Source organism: Gnatocerus cornutus, chromosome 1 (assembly GCF_029298725.1).
Source record: "Gnatocerus cornutus isolate USDA-ARS CGAHR chromosome 1, icGnaCorn1.1, whole genome shotgun sequence".
Classification (NCBI taxonomy): domain Eukaryota; kingdom Metazoa; phylum Arthropoda; class Insecta; order Coleoptera; family Tenebrionidae; genus Gnatocerus; species Gnatocerus cornutus.
This window is the reverse complement of record NC_142233.1, coordinates 37,232,325-37,256,087: the sequence shown is the minus strand read 5'-3', so window position 1 is coordinate 37,256,087 and position 23,763 is coordinate 37,232,325. Positions and strand designations below refer to the sequence as shown.

The following is a 23,763-nucleotide window of genomic DNA, read 5'->3' as shown; positions in this document are numbered from 1 at the left end:
TGGCGAAATAAACTTATTAGATTTAGTAAAAAACGAAACATAAAATGTGTTCCAAACTTACAAAATGTAACAAACACTATAAAAAAGGTACATAAATGTTTTTCTTAATTTACATAAGAATTTAAAAATTTAATGTAATTTTTTTATGTAAACATGTACCTACAGTTTTCACACTTTTAAAAATCCTCTTTTTATACGGCAAAAGTCTAAAATTAACATACCAACAAACACAATTTACAACTTGAGAACTATTTTTTAGAATTTACAAGAAAATTGTACATCAATTTTTCATATCGTTTTAAACTGGAACAAAATAAAAACCAAAATGCTGTGGTATCAATGAATATAAGAATTAAAACAATAAAAATAGGATTTCATTAATTTTACAATTAACACATTTAAACTACTTGTCGTTAATTAGGCATTTTAAACAAAAAGTTTTCAACGTCGGAAACCTCCACCGCGATAAAACGAGCCACAAATTGGAGCTCTTTGGTTGCAAAGTCCCACGTATCCATTTTCTAATTAGCGGAACAATGGCAGACTACATCGCTAAACAAAACGATAACTGGCGACCGCTTACAATATGCCCGATATTGTAATTATCATTGATAACAGTGGAGAGAGAAAGACGGGGATCCTTTCCAACTATATATCCCAAGACAATAGCCTCCATGATTAAGGAAATCCAATACAGTCTTCTCCCTCTCTTACTGATTCTCTTTTGTGACAAGACAGAAGCGACGTAACCTTGATGGTCTCTTTTATCATCTTCGACGGATGGTGCTGCTGCTGTGCTGTCGTGATGTATCTCTCATCCGTCTGTCTATTTCTATCATCCATCCCGCAATACACTCCTCAACTCAGCTGTGTAATTCAATAATTGAAAGATAATAAACAGCTCGAAGCGTCAGTTTCAAGAAGTGAATCATGCGAAGGGTGAATAGTTCGATTGAATTAGTTTGATGGCAGGGTTAATCTTCCTGATCTGATCTGTTATGGCCTTCGATGGATGCAATCAGCCCTGAAACAAACAGAGAAGTTACTAAGTACACCGAAACAAGTTTAGTTATAAGTTATAACACAAACATCCTGTATATTGGCGTCGTTATTGATTCTTTTTTTTCTTTTACTTATAAAAAAACGTCGTGTTTCGGACGACCTAATCTAATAGGATCGCCAAAAATTGAATAAGCGCTCCTGATACTCGACACAAACATTTTATATGTGTAGTTTTGAAATAACAATTTTAAAGTTAGAGTGACTGATATAACTTATAGATTGATTTTTGTCACAAGAGCAAGATAACGCAAAGCTACTATAAAAGAAAAACGAATGTAGTGACTTAGTTCATGTATTATGCATGGATTTTTCCATCGTGCAGGTGCAAAATCAAACTTTTCATTAAATCTCCTATTTACTCTGATGGTGTAGAACACTGAAAATTTCTGTTTGATACACAAAGACGCTATTATTCTACTTCACGATTTATCGTCTTACTGTTGGTAAACGAATAATAATTTTCATGTCTACTTTTTCTTATAACTTTGAAAAAGTACTCCGGGAGTTCTTAACTACATTATAAAATCAGCCCGAGAAAAGCAAATGCTTGGGAAAAGTTTAATCGGAATTTTCATGTACAAATGTGCGCATGGAAAGTTCATTTTTTACGACCAGCGAGCTCATATTTATACACAAACACGATTATTCAACGATTTTAAATTCAACTTAGCCAGCGTCTGACACAAAATAAAATTCGGGAAGATAACATTACAAAGAAGCTTTTAAACATCGTCAGCATAAGTCATTTTATATAAATACGTTTAATGCCCAAAATCCGCAGACTTGGACGGCAGAAAAACAGGATTTCAAATAAACCATTCATGTTAAAATCTAGCAGTGGAGCATTTAAATTTTGATGAAGAAAAATTAGTAATTATCCTTAAATCTAGGACTTTTATATCGATTTTTTATTAATATCGATTTTCGATTTTGTATACACATATTTTTATTTTCGATGTATCATTAAAAATCGATAATTGGGGTTTCGATGTATGTATTTTATTTAACACTCCGGATTTTGGTGATATTCATAAAGAAGACTGGAATTTAATTTAAGGGAGTTATATTTTAGAATTTTGTTTATTCTTATTAATCTCGAATTTGTTATTTTTTTATAACTTATTTACTTATTATTTTGTTTATTACTTAAGGTTTTTATTTATTTTTGTTTTTTCGTATTTGCTTATTATTTTGTTCCTTTATTAAGAATTTTATTTATTTTTGTTTTTCACAATAAACTAAAGTCCGTTTTTTTTTTTAAAACCAGCAACACCACAATCTTCCCCTGCATTACAACCGGCAACGTTGCCTAGGGAGATTTTTGGTGAGAAAATAGTTGTCAAATTTTTGACATTTCTGAAAATTACGCAGTGTTTCCGTTAAAAACGTTTCTTTTCCAGCCTGTTGGAATGCAAATCAAAGGATTTAATAGTGAAAAGACTCGGCACAGCCTGAAAGGCCGTTTTGTGTAATCAAATTGACAATTAGGCAACTAACCTATTTGATTTTATCACCAAAAAGTCACCATCGACGACGTTGCCGGTTGTAAAATGGTGGGAAAGTGCGGTGCTGGTGGGTTTTTAATAAAAAACGGACTTTATGCTATATTGAGTTTTTTATTTACCATTTTTCAAAATCGATGCTTTCTCCGATGTATTGGAGATCGATGTAATTGTGCTCTTGTTGAAATTGAGTTCAACATCGATTTTTTTTACTCTATGTTCTCAGATTTAATTATCCTCTCTTTATACAGTTGTTATTTACATATTTTGATATTATGTTTGGATAAGTACATAAGAAAAAAGAAAATACTTTAGAAAAATTCTAGTTTGCATTGGTGGCGAAATCCTGGTTGGTGCACTTTCTGTATGCACCGACCGTAACCGTCTTGGCAAGTCTTCATAAATCGAATTCAATATCAGATTTATGCCACTCATCTCACTTATATCCATAATGATATATTACTGGAATATCTGCTTCCGCAAGTGCCACCCAAAATCTCATAACATCACCTTCCAACATCTGCAATCTCCACTAGAGTTGCAGTAGCAGCAATAGTGGTTGCAGAAGAGTTGTGCAACCGTCATTTTGAGGTTAGGTTTAGCCGCCGCGACGCTCCACAAGTTGCACATACAGCCCTGACACGATTTGGGTGATTAGAGGCGGCGTCGGCCGACTTTGCATCAGACTGTACTTGAACCTGAGTGAAGCTGGTTACTATGACAACGCGTAGACGGTTGCCAGTCGATAGTGGGACAGCGCGAGGCTACGTGGACGAGGCTTTCTACGATGCATCAACCCCTAAAGTAAGGGTCATTCGACAGAAATTACTCCGCCATGGCAATTTTTAACTTACTGGGTTGTAATCCGGAGAAATTTTAGTATTTCTGAACTTTTCCGTGCTTTGATGAACTTTGAATTGAGGAAAGATGAGGTTTTGCTAATGTCCCTTCTGTTGTAAAAATGAGATGCTGTTGTCCGAAAGGACGTAAATCTCGGTTTATTTATAACTTGACTTACTTTGTCGGGAAATAAAAAAATCCTATTTTTCAACGAGGGAAAAGAATGAGGGTATACACTTTTGCTTTTTTGAAAATGATGGATTATTAACATTCAGTGTGCTCAACAGTGACATTTTACAAGAAAATGTGTTCTTGAGAGAACTGAAGTGCGGTAGTTCACTGTTATTGTCTATATCATACAAAATTTAATTTCTAGATGTATTCCCAAGGCATATTACACTAATTATTTTACGCTGAAGAGGGTCAAGAGTATGTTGATGTTTCTGGTGTTAGGGAACCCACATTTTTACCCAAAGTGGTTCTATCGTTAACTCCCGAGCACCCACAGTTTGAAATATGGTTGTGACCGTTTGTACAGGGTTTTTAAAGACCAATATATTAGTGTATCAAAAATTAATTCAGCAAAGGTTTTACAATAATAGTTGGTAAATTCGTAAAAAATTAAAAATGCAATAAAACACTGGGATGGATAAATGAGTATAGGAAAATGTGCACTTAATAAGGGATTGAGAAAAGTAGGCCAATGGCGGCGCTATGTCCCCTCACATATCTTCGCATTTCGCGAACTGAACTGAAAGTAGTATGGTATCTTCCTAATTTGCTGTTGTAACAAATTTCGATTTGAATGCGTTAATAGTATTTTTCCTAATTTGTATCTTAAACATTCCCAAGTTGCTATGGAAACAAAGCTATTCTAACATTCCGTATCGAAATGGATATTCTAGCACTGAAAACGAATGCGAAAATAACGAAAATAGCTCTGTTACAAGAACAAATTAGGAAAAATAATATAAAAACCTCGTTCATAAGGCCATTTAGGCACTCATCCATTATAAAACTCGCGGCTTTGCCGCTCGTTTTATAAACTTGGATTCGTGGCTAAAAAATTGCCTTATGAAACTCGGTGTTTTAATCTACTATTTCGAATTTGCCGCTTTAATAGGTCCATTAGAGTACTCAATTTGGAGTCGTTTATAGGTATCTATAAACTCAAAGTAGAAAGTAGAACTCAAAGTAGGAAATTTTGTTTTTTAAGAATTGGCAGAACTAAGTTAGTCTGACTGTCACCTGTTTCCTGTCAAGTTCTTGGTCAATTTGGATTCTACGATTTGTGTTTAATAAATTGCTGCGTGAAAAAAAATTGTATCAATATAATTGAATTGTTCTTTGCGGCCAACAATATATGTACCTAAATATAATAGATGTGAATACAGGTTGTGAGGTTAGGTTAAAATTCAAAAACTCAATATGTCAAATTTTGTGGTTACAAAACCATTACCAATCGGGTAACACGAAAACTCTTAGAATTGGAAAATTAAAATTTTTTATAAAAAAAGGGTGCAATTCGAAAATATTGTATAAAGAACTTGTTTTATAATGGCTCGTCCCATACAAAACTCGCCTACGGCTCGTTTTGTACACCGGGAACTCGTGCACCAAATTGGCCATTATAAAACACGTTCTTTAATATACTATTCTATTTACATCGGATACGTGAATAGCTACAAAATTGCATTAAATACACACTGTTAAAAATGATTTTCATCTAGTTACCTTTCGAACTTAATTCCTATTGCGCCCCTAGCATATTGTACTGTGTTTGAACTAGTCTTGTCACTTTGGACTTCTGTCAATATTGTCACTTGTCAAACGTTAAAATCGTCAACAGGAAAAGAATGTAAACAACAAACCCAAAAATTAAGGAGAGATTGAGTCAGTTTAACAAGAGGGTCATTATTTTGATTAAATTTGAGAGCATAAACTGTAGACGAGAGTTCAATAGTTACAAAGGAATATGTCTGGCCACCATGAACTACACCGTTCTGTAATTTTCACCATTCATGAAAGGTAGACCTAATCATTGGTGTATTTCAGACCACATTCTATTTCTTTCCATTTAATAGTTTGGTTATTGCAAAGTCTGTTTGGTGTACATTTTTGGGAACACTTTTGAAACCGTCCAATTGCTACAAATCTTAAAAATGCACCATGAAAGTGATACAACTTTGTTAAACATCTTTGCAATGGGAAGTTCTGTGCTGACAATCGCACCTCGGAATGAATCTCATGAAAATTGGTCATAATTTGAAAAGGACGACATTTTATTTCCTACACTAAAACAACATAAAATCTTTGATACACCATATTTCATCTGAATCTGTGGTCCAAACTTCAATACATGCCCAAATTTTGGGACTGTACACGTAATTGTGTATAAGACTGTACCACCTAGTTACATTTTTACTTTTGTTGGGTTTGTTGTTGATATCTGAAATATTGACAAATACGTCAACCTGACACCAGAAACCAGAAATTATTTATGATTTTCCACAAATTTAGAGACTAATCGTCAATGTTGTTTGTTACATGAAGAGCTCTTCCTGTCTTCATATTGTGACTTTAGTTTGGATGTAATGAAACCCCCAATGTAACAGCAAACGGGTTGAACTTAAACCTAATCTAATCGTATCAGTTTTTAACACTTTAAAGCCTGGAATAGATTGGAGAGAATCTTGCGACACTTCTAGCGCGAATTCTTGCTTATATGTTTACACTGTTTGCAATAAATACTGCAAGTGGAGAATCTGGTGAGTTCTGGTTTTTGAAATTACTCACAGACCCCTAATTTGAAAGAACTTAAGCAAGATCTAAAATGCTTGTATACACTGGAGAGAAAATCGCTCGCGCGAGAACTTCCGCGAGTTCCAGAGTGTCAACTTGCAGAGGTAGTTACATTAGGAACAGCACTGTCTGATAGAAACTCAAGCGAGATTTCTCGCAAGTCTATTTTCGCTTTATGATAAGAAGATGCATTGGGTGCAAGTAATTTGTAAATTATGACTCAGCTCATTTAGATATTCAAATTAAAACTCTTACGTTAAGATGTCAATACTTGCCGACCGTTGCACATAAAACAAAAAGAATCTTCGAGTTTTGAGATGTTCATAATGCCGTTTTTTCATTTTTATGCAAACTTATTCATTAGTTCCACTTGCTTTGTTTCTAAACTTACGAGCAATTAAACGAATTCAAAACGGTCAACTCACAGTTAAATTCGGATAAACACAAGTGTTTTATTTATAATTTTTGTTTTTAAAGTCGAAGATCACGCATAGCACATAGTCGAACTTCTTTATTATTCTCTTTGCATCAAATGGAACGTAAATCTCATGCATTTTCAACAAATTCCTGATTTGACAAACAATGTCAATAATTGTAACCAATCTAATTTTGACAGCTCTCTCACTCTTTAAACCAGTACCAATTTTAAATAAAATCACTAGCTGTCCAGATACACTCTGCACTTACATACACTTGTCGCCGCCAAAATTGGGGCCACAGTTTCAATTGAAATATGGTGTATGTGAGGTATAGATGTATTCAAATTCGACAACTCAAAATTTTCTATGGTTGAATTTAGTTAGAATTTACTTAAATTGAGCACTTTATAGTTCACTATGTTAACGTTAAAAGCTTTGCTAAATTCTCCATGTGTTGCATTTCTAACCAGTACCTCTAATAAGTTAGCAACTTAAATATTTCAATCATATTCAATTTCAATGATACGGCTGCGGGCCACGGAAATTTTGTAATTTCATTGTCAACATCTAGAAATGGAATCCACTTCTTTGAAAACCATTCAAAAGCCATTCCAATTTTGAAATAACTTCAAATTTCCGTAAATATGGAAGCCAATTGTCAATGTTTACAAATGATAACGTTTCTGTCAAAGTCCTGTCATTCAAGGTCGTCAACTTTTGGTGTATAAAGGAGTTATTTTTCAAAACTCAATAAAGCTATTTCATAAATTTTGCCAAGTGTTTACAAAAAACAATAATTTGTTCAATTTTCTTCAAATTTACTGCTATTTTGGCAAAAGAGCCAACTGAGGATCTTTTTTAGATTGCACGATACAAATTAGATAACATAGTAAAAACACTTTTTTCGAATTTGCCGCTTTAATAGGTTCATTAGAGTACTCAATTCGGAGTCGTTTATAGGTATTAGCGATTCACGTTCGGTAGAAGTAACTAACGGATACTTTCGTGTCGCTACGTTGGATTTTTGAAATAACTAGGAATTTAACATTGGCATCACTGTCTGTCAAATAAATTTGTCAATCAAATTTGACAACCAGTTTCAAAAGGTAGAATACAGAATATTTTCTTGCAGAAATCGGAAGGAAGAAAGTCAGAAATTATAATTTTCTTCTCCTCTATTTTAATTACATTTAATGCAATTAATTTCTTCTCTTTTTCTTACTTAATTAAACGGTTAAAATCAATTTCGAAATGCACACCAAACAACCGGAAAATAGATAATTACATAACAAGTACGGAAAGTGACCAATTTCGCACGAATGTAAAAGTAGATGCACGAGTGCAAGAAAGACACTTTCCGACGGGTTATGTACACTATTTTTCCTACGACCTTTCATCATCAGGAAGAAACCATAAGTTTCGACAATAGTTCATTTCTTATCTATTCTAAATGTCATTTTTCTACAACCTCATAAAAAAGTGACGTATGCCACATATTTAGATGGTTCATGTTTTTGTACATCCATTTCCGAAAGTAAAAGTCACTAGTGTGATATGAATATATCCGCACAGACCTGTCAAAAACTGATTTGTCAGAAACGACCTAATCAATTCATTTTTATCATTATGCATGTTGTTTTACAGTGAATCGTCTACATATTTGAGACAAAAATTCAAGAGTTACATTTGTATTTGAAAATAACTGTCAATTTTGACAGTTCTGTGCAGATGTGTCCTGACTTTCGGAGTCATTTAACCGTGTGGAAAATGTCACTTTCATATGGGGTCGTAGGAAAACTTTGTTTCACACTGCGAAAAATTAATTAGGCAAGACTGGCCAGCACTCATGGGAGATGCAGCTGTAGACAATATTCCTTCAATCATTGTAACACTAACAGAGTCAGATTCAGAAGATGAAATCGATGAAATAGTTGAATCTGATTTGGAGCTTTGATGATTTTCTTCTTTTTCGTTTGGAAAATAAATATTTACGTTTAATAACAAACCAAAAACTGTCATTTTGATGACATCAGGTTCTACAAAGCATTACACTAGAAAAGTTATAACCTTAGTTACACAGCTCAAAAATAAAAGTTACTAAATTTAGTTACTTCTACTCAACGTGAATCATTAATATCTATAAGAGAAGTCAAAGTAGGAAATTTTGTTTTTTAAGATTTGGCAGAACTAATTAGTCTGGCTGTCACCTGTTTCCTGTCAAGTTTTTGGCCAATTTGGATTTTACGATTCGTGTTTAATAAATTGCTGCGTGAATAAAAAATGTATCAATATAATAAAATTGTCCTTTGCGGCCAACAATATATGTATCTAAATATACTATCGCGGAATCAAAATTTCGAACATCACTTTTTGACATGGCAATGTAAAGCAACCTTTATTGTCATTGTGACTGACATACAAAGTCAATTTCTGACACTTGCTGTACCGTTTATATATTTTAAGGTTATAAAGACAAAGGACAGTTTACAATTTTTAAACATCAATCAGTTTGATGTTCTAAATTTTGATTCCGCCATAGTAATAGATGTGAATACTGGCTGTGAGGTTAGGTTACGTTAAGTCAAAATTCAGTGATAGTGAAACTCAATAAATGTCAAATTTTAAATTGAATTTGAAAATCAAGTGGCAAATCGTGGTTACAAAACCATTACCAATCGTGTAACACGAAAACTCTTAGAATTGGAAAATTTAATTTCTTTATTAAAAAAAGGGTGCAAATTTGAAAAAAATTGTATAAAGGACTTATTTTATAATGGCAATGGTGCACTCGTTTTGTACACCGGGAACTCGTGCACCAATTGGTCATTATAAAACACGTTCTTTAATATATATATCTAATGATATATATCTATATTCTAATGATACCATTATACCTATCGAAAATTCAAAAAAAAAACACGGGTTTTCAAATTTGAAAAGCTTGTAGCGGCAAGATCATCTCGTCTTGGAAAACGATGTTTTTGTTAGCGACGTTAGTCAATTGTTAATATTTTAATTTGAAAAATACTGAAAAGTTCTGACTACAATAAATTCTGTTATCAAGCGTTTAAGTGCTTATCATTAGTGACCCCCCAGCCACATTGGTGACCCCGACGTGATAGGTGAAAAAATCGCAGCCAAAACAAGATGCCTGACGAACAACAAATTTTCGCATCTTCCGCATCGTTCCATTTACCGGCATTCTGGCCTTCAAGGCCTGAAATTTGGTTTTCAATGGCAGAAGCAAAGTTTACCATCGGGAAGATTACGAAGGAGGATACAAAATTCAACCACCTACTGACCGTTCTTCCCCCTGAAGTTGCTTGTGAGGTGTGTGATGTCATTACGACACCAAATGAAACCACTCCCTATACCACTTTAAAAAAGGCAATCATCCAGAGAATTTCGTTATCAGAAACTCAGAAACTGAAACAGCTTTTAAGTGGACAAGAGCTGGGTTCGCGAAAACCTTCACAACTGTTGCGACAAATGCAAAATCTAGTGCATGACAGTGGCTGTGTGAGCCAAACGGCTTTACGGGAACTATTTTTGCAGCAGATGCCAGCGAATATTCAACCTATATTAATTTCTCTGGCCGACAACAGTCTTGAAAAGATTGCCGAGGTAGCTGACAAGATTTTGGAATCGACGCCGCCAATGGGGATAGCTGCCGTCAAAGAAGAAAGTGCAAGTTCCGGAATCAATTCTCAGCCGTCCGATGTCATGGCAAGTGTATTGCAGCTCCTACAACGTATGGAGAAGATGTTGCAGCAACAGGATCGACGCAATTTTGCAGGACGAAGCCGATCGCGCAGCCAGTCGCGAAACCGTCAAAGTGACATTTGTTGGTATCATAAAAAATTTAATGACAAAGCCAATAAATGTACACCCCCATGCAGCTATACAAAACTTGTCAGGGGGGCAGAAGTAAAAGCAACTTCTGTAGCCCAAACATCGCGCCGTTTGTTTGTTACTGATCGTGGTTCAAAAGTACAATTTTTGATAGACACTGGTGCAGATATTAGCATTGTGCCCGCAAAATTTAAACGGTTGTGTACGCGCAATAGTAATTTGAAACTTCACTCTGCAGATGGATCAAACATTAACGTGTTAGGTGAAGTGACTTTGACATTAAATTTGGGATTACGACGCGACTTCCACTGGACATTTATCGTGGCTACTGTAACGGACGCAATCATTGGTGCCGATTTCCTAGGACATTATGGACTCGTAGTTGATGTACGAAACAAAAAACTGTGTGACCAATCTACATCATTGTCAGTGCAAGGCAGACTTAAACCAGCAACCGACACAGGTATCCATGCAGTCATCGATGGTGCACAACCAAAATATCAATCGATTCTACTCAAATACCAGGACATCATACGACCAGTACCTGTCCTGCGAGAATCAAAAATCAAGATATTTCACCACATTGAGACAAAAGGTCCACCGGTTTTTAGTAAGCCCCGACGTCTCGCGCCAGACAAACTGATCGTCGCCAAGAAAGAATTTGATGAAATGCTCCGAGAAGGTATTATCCAATCTTCTTCTTCTCCCTGGGCCAGCCCTTTGCATATGGTACCAAAATCTGATGGAACATGGAGACCATGTGGAGATTATCGAAGATTGAACTCAGTAACAACACCTGATAGGTATCCAATACCTCATATTCAAGATTTCAGTCAGAACTTGAAAGGGAAAAGAATATTTACCTCAATTGATCTGGTAAAAGCATATTTTCAAATTCCTGTTCACCCTGCAGACAGACCTAAAACTGCAATCACTACTCCTTTTGGCTTATACGAATTTCTTAAAATGCCCTTTGGTTTAAGAAATGCCACGCAGACGTTTCAAAGATTCGTGAACAGCATTTTTCAAGGATTAGATTACGTTTACGTTTATGTTGACGACATTTTAATTGCATCACACGATGAAGAAGAACATCTACAACATGTTGATGAAGTATTAAAGAAACTCAACGAGCATGGTTTGGTGATCAATCCTAAGAAATGTACTTTTGGAGCGAGCAGCTTAAACTTCCTGGGAGTTAATCTGTCAGCAGATGGTGTCAAACCACTTTCAGACAAGGTGGAAGCAATTACAAGTTTTCCAGAGCCGAGAACTTCAAAACAGTTACAAAGATTCCTTGGTCTACTAAATTACTACCGTCGATGGATACCACATGTATCACACATTCAAAGTCCACTGACTGAACTTCTTAAAGGCTGCATGAAGAAGGAAGTACCAATAACATTAACAGAAGAAGCGGTTGAGGCGTTCAATATGTGTAAATCTGCTTTGAGTAATGCAGCAATGCTTACATATCCAGGATTACACAACAAATTGAGTCTTGTATGTGATGCCTCCGATACAGCAATAGGTGCTGTATTGCAACAAGAAGAGAATAATCATCAAGCACCCATAGCTTTTTATTCAACAAGGTTGAGCATCTCAGAACGAAAATACTCTGCATATGATCGTGAGTTGCTGGCCATTTATAAGAGCATCATCCACTTCAGACACTTGTTAGAAGCAAGAACATTTACGATATATACAGACCACAAGCCATTAACATTTGCTTTTGACCAGAAACCAGAGAAATGCAGTCCCAGACAATGCCGTCAACTAGACCTAATCTCCCAGTACAGCACAGATATACGATACATCAAAGGTTCAGAAAACATTCCGGCAGACACATTGTCAAGAGTTTTCGCAGTAATTAAAGAAGCCACTGACATCACAAAGTTAGCTGAAGAACAAACCAGGGATCCAGAATTACAAGATTTACAGCAAAACGACAAATTCAAGTTTCATCACGAACAAGTTCCTCAATCAACAACGTACCTTTGGTATGAAATCTCTAATGGACATCGATTGTATGTTCCTCAGAAATTTAGAAGAGAAGTGTTTAACAACTGCCACAACCTATCTCATCCTGGTATAAAAGCAACTGTGAACCTTATCACAAAAAAGTATTTCTGGCCAAACATGAAGAAGGACACTCGTCAGTGGGCTCAATCATGTTTACTATGCCAACAATCAAAAGTAACTAGGCACACACGAGCTCCTTTAAGCACTTTTTCCAATCCTGATGCCAGATTTTCACACATTCATGTGGACATAGTGGGACCTTTACCAAGCTCAAGAGGGAAACAATACCTGTTAACAGTAATAGACCGATTTACAAGGTGGCCAGAAGCCGTTCCAATTCCAGACATCACTGCAGAATCATGTGCGGAAGCAATACTTTATAATTGGATATGCAGATTTGGTGTACCAGAAAGAATTACCACTGATCGTGGAACACAGTTCGAATCTCAACTTTTTGCATGCCTTAGTGAAATCACTGGTTTTAGAAGAATTAGAACTACTGCGTACCACCCAAGAAGCAATGGTCTGTCTGGTCGAACGATTTCACAGAAGGTTGAAGGATGCTTTAAAATGCCATAATGCAGAGTGGTCTGAAGCATTGCCACTTGTTTTATTAGGCCTTCGCAATGAAATTAAAGAAGATCTACAAGTTACACCGTCAGAAATGGTTTATCGGACTACACTCCGTCTCCCATATGATCTTGTGGACTCTATGCCGATAACAACACAAACACCAAACGAATTTGGGAAACAACTAAAGTCAAGAATGCAGCAAATCAGATGTACGAGTACTTCATGGCATGGTAGCTCTAAAGTATACATACCCAAGGACCTGCACAAGTCCCAATATGTATTCGTCAGAGTTGATTTGGTCAAGAAACCTTTACAGCATCCGTTCAAGGGCCCATATCGTGTTCTCTCAACTGGAGAAAAGTTCTTTACCTTAATGATAAATGGGAAGAGAGAAATAATTTCAATCGACCGACTCAAACCAGCTTATGTTGATAGTGAAATTCAGTCATCAGATCGAGAGATACCACAAATTCAACCAACGGTCCTTCCTCAACCATCTTCAAGTACAACTTCACATTCGACTACCAGAAGTGGTCGACGAGTCAGTTTTCCAGACAGATACTGCGCTATTGTATCGTTCGACGCTCTCACTGAAGAGGGGGTGATGTAGCGGCAAGATCATCTCGTCTTGGAAAACGATGTTTTTGTTAGCGACGTTAGTCAATTGTTAATATTTTAATTTGAAAAATACTGAAAAGTTCTGACTACAATAAATTCTGTTATCAAGCGTTTAAGTGCTTATCATTAGTGACCCCCCAGCCACAAGCTTTAAACAGTGTCCAAGAATATCAATCTCAAAGGCCGAGCTGGCATTAGTAAAAACATAAGTCTTTACTATTTTTTCTCTTATAATCTAAACCCCAGTTGCAAATATACTGAAAGCTCTGACACTTTGTGATAAGTTTGTAAAGGAACCAACCAAAGCTGAAATTTGCTTTTCTCAACACTGCATCCCTTGAATGCAAATATACACATAACCATGTCCAGTAAATTGCATTTCCTCCTCTAAAGTGGCAAAGCGTCAGTCTTGACATTTCTTGTCAGATGTGGCCTTCTTGCAACCATCTAAATCTTTTATCATTCTGACGTTCCCACCAAATTTAGAAAAAACGATGTGTATCATTCTGGACGCTATATAATTTTCCAAGTTTGTATCAGCAAATTGCTGCCGCTTTTATCATCATTATTATTAATCAACATGACGCCATCTGCACCTGTATACACCGAACAATCGATTGGCGTAGCTTGGGCCACTGAATAATTCCTGTCGTCGCTTTAGCTCCAAAGCATTTGGGTCGTTTGATTTATAAACGATTCATTTCGGAAAGTTTTCTCGTTATTTTCGGACATGAGCTTAACCTGAGACTTTGCGCGCACTCCCAGCTAGAACTATTAACAGATTATTAGCAGTTTAATATCGAACTTTAGACGAGGGATGCGCCCGGAATTTATTACTCAACCGGAGTCTTCGCACCAATTACGTCCAATTGGTTTTTCTAAGCCGTGCGTTGAAAAACGTGCCTCCAATTATAGGGGAGACCTATCACTGACTTTCTAAAAATCTTGAAGAAATTGAAATTCCAATTCCACCTCAATTTATTGGCAAGAGCAATTGGATGCTGCTTGCGCTAATTATGGAGAGAGGGGAAGAAACTGTCAGAAGTGAGAATCCAAGTGTTATAATTTTAAATTTACTCTAGTTTAAGAAATTCACAGCTTAGCTCGTCAAATCAAATTCTCATTACATTTTCTGAACAGAAAACTGCCTATGTAAACCCGTAAAAATGTAAAAGTTTCTTATTTTATAACATCTATTACAAACCAGTGTCTTAACAGAATAGCGTAATTAAAACGACACGAATTATTGCAAATTTGAATAACAATGCTTTAATTATGCTCTTGAAGAACCAAAATAAAAAAATATGGAACACACTTTGTTTGTGGTTTAGAAACAATAAATACTTCAGGGTTGCTTAAAGCTTTTTTTTCTACGATCGTTTAAAAAGTAAAAGTTTTGTGAACTGTGCAAAAACTGTTGTTTTTGCTAGATTCGTAAAATCAACTGTCAAATATAATTATACCGTTGATGACTTCAACAATCCACAAGTCAAAAATCCAAGTCACATATTTAATAGATTTTTAAACTATAAAACACGTGTTGTCTTCAAGACTTTTTTAGACACTACCAATAATATGTGGTTGTCAGCAACGTGTATTAAAAAAGTCTTAAAATACGTTGCGATTACTGCTATTAGCAATTGTTGAAAAAAAAAGCAGAATAATCGTAGATAAAAGATGGTAACCTACACATTTAAAAAGTCTCCTCATGGCATTCGTGGCTTTAAGGTAGTAGACTCGAGACTATCGTTTTCTTAGGATTGTGATTAAACTTAGCATAAATGTTGCCAGAGGTCCAATAGCAACATCCCAAAATTTACCGTAAAGTTGAGGAAAAAGTGGCTTTCAGAAGTTTAGTTTTCATGGTTATAATTTGAAAACTTTTAGGGAGAATCGTGACATTAAGAATGCACACTCGACTTACAAAATTCAGTTTTAACGCAGTTTTTTCAAAACTATAAATAATGTGCACACAGCCAAAATTTACAGAAAAGTCGTTTGCGCTCCTCCTTTTGCATATTTTTTGTTTTTTTGAAAAAGCCAAGCCGTTAAAATGAATTTTGTAAATTATAATTTACTTTCTCAATATCTATGTATTATATTCTTTAGGTATTAATTTCTTTGCAACTTTTTTAATTATAGTCGAAAAAATTAAGCTTTTCAAAGCCTTATTTTTGGTAAATTGAACCTAACATTTTCTTACAAATTGTACGATACATCGATTTATAATAATTTTAGCATATTGCTAGCACAGCTTTGAAGAGAATCAAAATCCTAGGAAAATGTCTATCTCGACCATAATACCTTAATACAGTAGACTTGCAAAATTTTTAAGTTTTAGTGTAAGTGCACAAGTATACAATGTTGCTAAATCTACAGTTTGTAAGATTAAACTCACAGAGCTGAAAATCTCAAAATCGTTGTTAATACATTCGGTGGTCCTAAAAACACTTAACGCTAGTGAACCTAAAGTCCGTTTTTTTTTAAACCATCAACACCGCATTCTCCCACCGTCAATGGTAATTTTCTGGTTATAAAATGAAATAGATTAGTTGTCTAATTGACAATTTGATTACACATAACAGTCTTTCAGGCTGTGCCATGTCTTTTCACTATTAAGAAGTTATTTTTTAAAACTCAATATGTAAATCAATTTTATAAATTTTTACAAGGGATTAGAAAAAGCGATAATTTATTTGTGCAACTTTCTTCAAATTTACTTCAACTATTTGGGCATAAGATGGTAACACAATGTTTTAGTAAGAGGTTTTTTACTGAATAAAAAATACACATAGTTAGATTTACCCCAGATAATCCCATTTTCACATCAAACTCAAAGTCAGTCAAAATTGAATTTATGGAGTTTTGAAAATTAGCTCCTCTATTAATCATTTAATTTGCAAAAGACTCTAAAAGAGACGTTTTTAACGGAAAAACGCCTCATTTTCAGAAATGTCACTAATTTGGCTTTTTTTCACCAGTAGAGTCTCTCTAGGCGACGTTGCCGGTTGTAAAAATTGCGGTGTTAATGGTTTAAAAAAAAAACTGTAAATTTGTTCGATGAAAATGGAGTAAATTATCATTACTCGTTCAAAAGAAGCTAAAACAGACAATACTTACAAGTTATTGTTCAATACAAATTCATATATTATACAGGATGTGCCAGAACTCATGACCCAGAGAGCAAGGAAGGGTGCCGACAGCAATACAGATGGTAAATTTTAAAACAAAAATTGCTTAAGTTTAATGGTATTCGAGAAATGATAAAAATTTAACAACCAATCCCGAAAGCTTATTCTAGATGTGAAGTAAAAGGCCAACGCAATTTCCAAGGCAACGAGAGTCTGACCAATGGACGATAGTATGTGTCCATAGTTACCGATTTTCAAATTCTATTTAGCTTCCGGATTGGCTAAAAGTTAACAACCAATTCCGAAAGCTTATTCGAGAAGTGGAGTAAATGGCGATCCCAATTTCCTAGGCAACGAGAGTCTAATGTTTAACTGACCAATGGATGATAGTATGTGTCCATAGTTACCAATTTTCAAATTCTGCTCAGCTTCGGGATTGGCTACAGTTTTTTTGTCTTATCTCGGTTAATTTTTGAGTTAAAAAAATATGGTTTCAAAATTTTGGTTCAGAATTGTTGGCTCCATAAGCCCTTTCTCTCTGGGGCGCGAGTTCTGGGACACCCTGTATATACAGAATGTCCCCGGATTGAGTTCACAAGAGGGAAAAAAAACGTTATTTTTGATTTTACAAAAAAATGACAAAGAAATAATATTTGTTGCTTAATTTAAAATAAATAAATCTTTAATTAAAACTTTAATATTATGAAGCTGTGTTCTTAAAATCGAAAAAAAACAAAAAATAACAAAGAACTTTTTAATTTTAAATTTTGCAAAAAATGTCAAAGGAATGAAATTTATTCCTTAACTCAAACCAATTGCTACTATTTGATTGACCCATTACCTGTTTTAGCACATAGTTCAATTCTAACTCGTAATTCTTTAAGACTGTTTCGAATTTTCTCAATTATTGTTAAGGATGCCATTGCATTTCTTTTCCAATTTTTTAATACTTACACATTATTGGGTAAATTTTCTTTTAATCTTTAACGCACTGTTTGATATTGTGAATCCATAGCCTGCTATTATTTAAATACGATTACAATATTTAATAAATAAAAATAATGAAAAAAATAATTTTAAGAGTACAAACTAATAATTTTGAAATTATAATGGCAGATTTTAATGGCAAAAAAATGTTATTTCTTTGTCATTTTTTTGTAAAATGGAAAATAAACTTTTTTCCCTCTTGTGAACTCAATCCGGGGACATACTGTATGTTTCATTCATTCATTAAGCAATGATTGAAAAAAGCAACTAATCTGTAGAACATACACATAAAACAAACGTAATGTTTGTAAATAAGAAGGTTGAAGAAAGGGCAGAGAAGGTCCCCTCAGCTCTATATAGTGTTTTGAATCAAAGTTCATAGGAGGTATTCGTATGTAGAATCGTTGAATCGATTGCAATAAAGACAACAGCCGGCAACATTCAAATATTTGTCCGTATTTGGGGGTGTGTGTCGGAAATCGGAAGAGTAAAACATGCAGTGCAGCCGACACACATTGATTGAACGCGCTGTAATCAGGATAACGAACGGCAATATCCGTCCAACAAATCGAATCTAAACATGACATTGTTGGTCTGTCGAATGAGCGGACGAAGAGAAAGTAAGCCGACGATAATCCTCGCCATTGGTAATTTTTTCTCGTCTCCCAGTTTTCGGGATCTTAACACGATTATCTTGGAGATCAGGTGCGATCGAAAAGCAATCGACTACGACACAGTTGCTTCGTCTTTGATCTCTGAGGTTTATGTGATAACCTGCGAGTTATTTGGAAATAGAGAGAATGACAGACCTCTTTGCAAGTAAACAAGTTACGTGTTGTATACAACAACAACATCAACAGCGCCGACACTCAATCGGATTATTCAAATCCATTTATCTGGCAAAGCGCGGAAACTTGTTGACCGGACGAGCGTGAAAAGCCAAAGTTGCACGATAAATACCAAGTTTGGATGGAGAGTTCCGCTTTGTCCGAAACGAATTGAACTGTTAATTTATTCAATAATTCACACAATTAATGTGTACTACAACAGAGCGGCTGTGGTACGCGACCTTTAACCTCCATCTCCGACGAGAACTCGCTCATTCAATCTATTTAAACCCAATTGATTATTGTCTCAGCAAGATCCCAGAGTTTCTACTCTCTCATACTCGTACATACGCACATCATTCATCAACTTTTATGCTCTTGTTTCGCCATCATCAACTGACACTTGGCTTAACAAGAATTCATTTTCAATGGCATTCTCTGCCAGTTTATACCTACTCTACTCGACAACGTCAAAATGAATGTTAGCCAACTTCGCTAATCTACTATACATACTTCGCCACATTATATTTCAAAAAGACTCTTTATATAATGATGTTGCCTTTGGTTTTGCATTTGAAGTCATTCAGAAAAAAAATTTAGCCACTGTGCCACTAGCACTTAGAACCGTCAAGTAGAACAGTTAAAAGAGAGTTCAATAGATTGTGCACTTTTCATCGAAAAAATGTATTAAATCAAAGCTAAGTACATATCGTGCGATCAGAAAACCTCATTCTCAGCTGGCTTTGAAATTTCAAGTCTTATAAAGTCCGTCTAAAAAAAAAAAGCCATCAACACCGCACTCTCCCACCACTTTACAACCGGCAACGTCGTCTATAGTGACTTTTTGGTGATAAAATCGAACAGGTTAGTTATCTAATTGACAATTTGATTACACAAAACGGCCTTTCAGGCTGTGCAGACACTTTTCACTATTTAATACTTTGATTTGCAATCCAACAGGCGGTCAAAGAGACGTTTAATTTTCAGAAATGTCACTAATTTGCCATTTGTTTTCTCACCAAAAATCTCCCTAGACAACGTTGCCAGTTGTAAAGTAGAGGAAGATTACGGTGTTTGTTGGTGGTTTAAAAAAAAACGGACTATACAGGGTGTCCCAAAAGTGACGCACCACCTTAAAAGGGGGTAATTGGGTGGTCCTCCAGAGTACCAAAAAAATGTTAAAAAAAATTCCAGACTCTCTGTTTTCGCAGAAGGAGTAAAAGAAAATTAGGAAAATGGCAACATTGCAGAAGTGTACCCCCCTATAATTTAAATTTCCAGTAGTCAAAGCCATAGTAACGTTGCTGTTGTATTGTTGGCGTTAGTCAGGTCGGCTCATGAACGAGTATTGTAACTATGGTTTCACGTGAACGATGCCACACTGATCGAGATTGTTAATTCAAAAATTTTCTTAACAGTTTTTAGGCATTTCTTACAAGATTTTTCCGATTTTTTTTGCACCATGCCTTTGCGCAAAATGTTCTTTGGGTAACAAATTTATTTGAACGTAAAATTATTGCACAGAAATCGTTAATTTTCGCATCAAACTTTGCCTCTTCAACCCATCGTATCTCGAAAAATTGAAGACATGGATTTTTTTTAACATTTTTCCGGTGATCTATGGCATTGTCCGATGATACAGTTTCACGGTGGTGCGTCACTTTCGGGACACCCTGTATATGATTAAAAAAACAGTCTCTTGTTTCTGCCAAGTAATTTGACATTGTCAAACTGAGAATTTTGTGAAAATTTCAATGGCTGATCTTCAGAAGCCCTTTATGTTTAAATTGCGAAAAGTTCTCTTATGAAAAATTGGTATAATAAGAGAATAACTTACGATGAGTATTTATTTGATCGCTAGATACTTATTTTATGAATACCTTGAAAATATGTATTGCAGATGCATGAAAGAAGAATGATAGTAAAACAGTCTTATTACTACAATAATAGCTTATTTAACAAATATAATTGTGAAGTCTTTATTGTCTGAATTGGTTTGTGCTACTTTTCTTTGTGAGATCATAACTGTGTGATCTTCATATAACTCAAGTGAAAAATTCCAGAATGAAAAAGAAGTTGTGACATTTAACAAACAGAATATAGTTGAACTGTGTCATGTACTGTTAACAGTTCGTTTTTTTAACATAATTTCCCTGGCTAATAAACAGTTGAGTATATACAGCTCGTACAGTGAGAGATTAAATGACAGAAAAATCACTAAATCTACTCGATAGAAAGTGTACCAGACCCGCGAAATTTAAAATAACAAAAGAATCCCACTTACTGTCAACCCAATTTGCGTAGGAATTTAATATTTTTAGTGTATTTTGTTGCATAATTTGCTGCCAACCTATATGTCAACTGTCAAAATCTCCCAATCTCTCACCGGATATGCTATACCATAAACCATCTACCAACACCGCAATCTTCCCCTACTTTACAACCGGCAACGTCGCCTAGGCAGATTGCCTGGTGAGAAAACAAATGACAAATTTGTGACATTTCTGAAAATTACGCAGTTTTTCCGTTAAAAACGTCTCTTTTACAGTCGGTTGGATTGAAAATCAAAGGATTAATACTGAAAAAAGGCCGTTATGTGTAGTCAAATTGTAAATTACTTACGTCAATGACGTTTCAGTTGGAATTTTGTGTCCAAGTTTTTGATTTTCAGGTTTTAAACCACAACCAGAACAGTTTATTTCTCAAAACTTACTTTTCTCCATGTTGGAGGAGGTTAACTGCAAATGTCAGTTGAAAAATCGTAACCCACATTTGTAATGAGCGGCCAATTTCTTTGACATTTCATAGCAACTCCTGATGTTAGAAACATTTATAAACACCTTGTATTTTTTTTATTTAATTTCTAAAGTCCGTTCTTTTTTTAAAAAACCACCAACACCGCAATCTTCCCCTGCATTACAACCGGCAACGTTGCCTAGGGAGATTTTTGGTGAGAAAATAGTTGTCAATTTTTTTACATTTCTGAAAATTAGGCAGTGTTTCCGTTAAAAACGTTTCTTTTACAGCCTGTTGAATTGCAAATCAAAGGATTTAATAGTGAAAAGACTCGGCCCAGCCTGAAAGGCCGTTTTGTGTAATCAAATTGTCAATTAGGCAGCTAACCTATTTGATTTTATCACCAAAAAGTCACCATCGACGACGTTGCCGGTTGTAAAGTGGTGGGAAAGTGCGGTGATGCGTGGTTTTTTAATAAAAAAACGGACTTTAGCTGCAACTCCCTTCTTAAAATTGTACGCGAAAATTAAAAAATAAATTGAAAACTCGTTCACGTTTGTACCTACTGCAAATAATTTCATTCATTTAATACGCTTGTATAATAACTGACTAAAATTTTACATATTTGTTAAGAGCAATATGTTATAAACAGTATTTTGTCCAGTTTGTAAAAACTGTTTTATTGAAAAGCAGTTTTTACCACAAACAATGTATCAAGAGATCAAATAAAAACTCATCCTCAGTTACCTTTGGAATTCCACAGCGTGTCCTTAATTGCCACTTTGACAGCTGCCAATTTTGAGGTTATAAGATGAAAACTGGCTTGAAATGCAAATAGTGGAAAACAAAAGTACGTGTTGTGGTTAGTTTTTCATAAGAGAACTTTTTGCAATACGAATTAAACATGACAGCGTTCTCAAAATCGTTTTCACAAAATTTCCAATTTGACAACGTCAAATTACTTGACAGAAACAAAAGACTGTTTCTTCAATCATAGACATGACTTGAAATTTCAAAGCCAACTGAGGAGGACGAGTTTTTATTTTATCTCTCTATAATATGCATGTACATATATTAAATTTAAACTTCTAAAATGGAGGATGCGCCGGGTTAAGTATTATTATATTGCATAGATATTTTCAGCGGTTTATTGTAATTTTAGTACCCAAATAAAAGCAGTTTCAAAAGAATAAAAAACACAAAACAATTCTCTTGATGAACCTGGGAGAATTTACTCCTTACTTCAAATACAAAATGCTCAATGTTAGCTTTCGCTAGAGTTTATTAGTTACACTTTAACTCTTATGAGCGTTTGCATCACTTTAACATTTAGTTAAATTGTTGAAATAAGTCCGTTTGTGAAAATCAACGAAGTGTTTAAAACTACGTTTGACCGCGATTCCAAAAAATATAATTATGTAAATAAAACAACATCTGCATCACCGCGATTTGAACAAAAATAAGTCAAGCTTGCGGGAGCAGTTCGAGACCCGCTTCCTCTCCAAGTAACTTCCGACTTTAAAGCTTTATTGTAGAAAAAATTAGCCGAAATGAATCATCGGTACGCAGCTTTCTCGCCGTTTGAAGTACCCGTAGAAGCACTGGGGGACTCAGTGACTCACGAAATAATAATATTCATTATATAACTTCCCCACTTACTTGAATTACACACTTCTTGACGAAAATACCATTTGAGTATCAAATAAACTGACCGGAAGTAATTTTCGGTCTAAAACCTCAAGATTTGCATTTCTACAACTCAAGAGTTGGGCAATCTGCCAAAAACTCTATATGAAACTGGAATGTCTCATTTCTGGTGGACACAACTCTAGAAGGGATGTGTAAAACGGTGGTAATTACCTCATTCGAGTGCAGGATTCATCCTATCAACATCACAAAAAAGGAATTTCGATCTGTCGAGATAAGTAGCTACAGCCGTTCTATATGCAAACCCAAACTTAAAGTAACCTAAACGAATTACGGCTTAGGTACTAGGCAATGATGTTGGGATAATCTTGTAAGCTGCCATCGTCCATAAACATTTTTCTGTGCAATTGGCGATCGGCCTTTCCGCTTGGACTCGCAGCGATCTGTTTCGTTCGTTTGCAGAGTTCGAGTTTGCTTTTGGACAAGGCGAAAACAATCAGCTAACAACGGATAATTCCCTAGGGATTAATCAGGGACTGCGTCCAACGACCGCATTTGCGCGAAAAATGGCCCAAAGTTAACTAACAAAATTAACCTAGATGGGAAGCTATAACTGGCCCAGGAATAGCTCTTAAACCTTTCAGGGATAATTCGTCTCCACTTTCAGCAGCAAACAGCAAAAAAATTTTAAAGAAACGTCGCTTACGACGTGGTTACATAAATCATAGTCTTTTTTCACGATTGG

At 35.2% G+C, this 23,763-nt stretch overlaps 1 protein-coding gene across 1 annotated transcript in view; it reads right to left on the bottom strand.

Moving 5' to 3' along the window:
- Positions 1 to 23,763, bottom strand: part of LOC148182254 (uncharacterized) — a 116,597-nt gene continuing 92,834 nt past the window's right edge. Inside the window, exon 7 of the mRNA XM_088029345.1 lies at positions 1 to 1,024. The gene's annotated coding sequence lies outside the window, so the exon portion shown is untranslated. The remainder of the gene's footprint in view (positions 1,025 to 23,763) is intronic.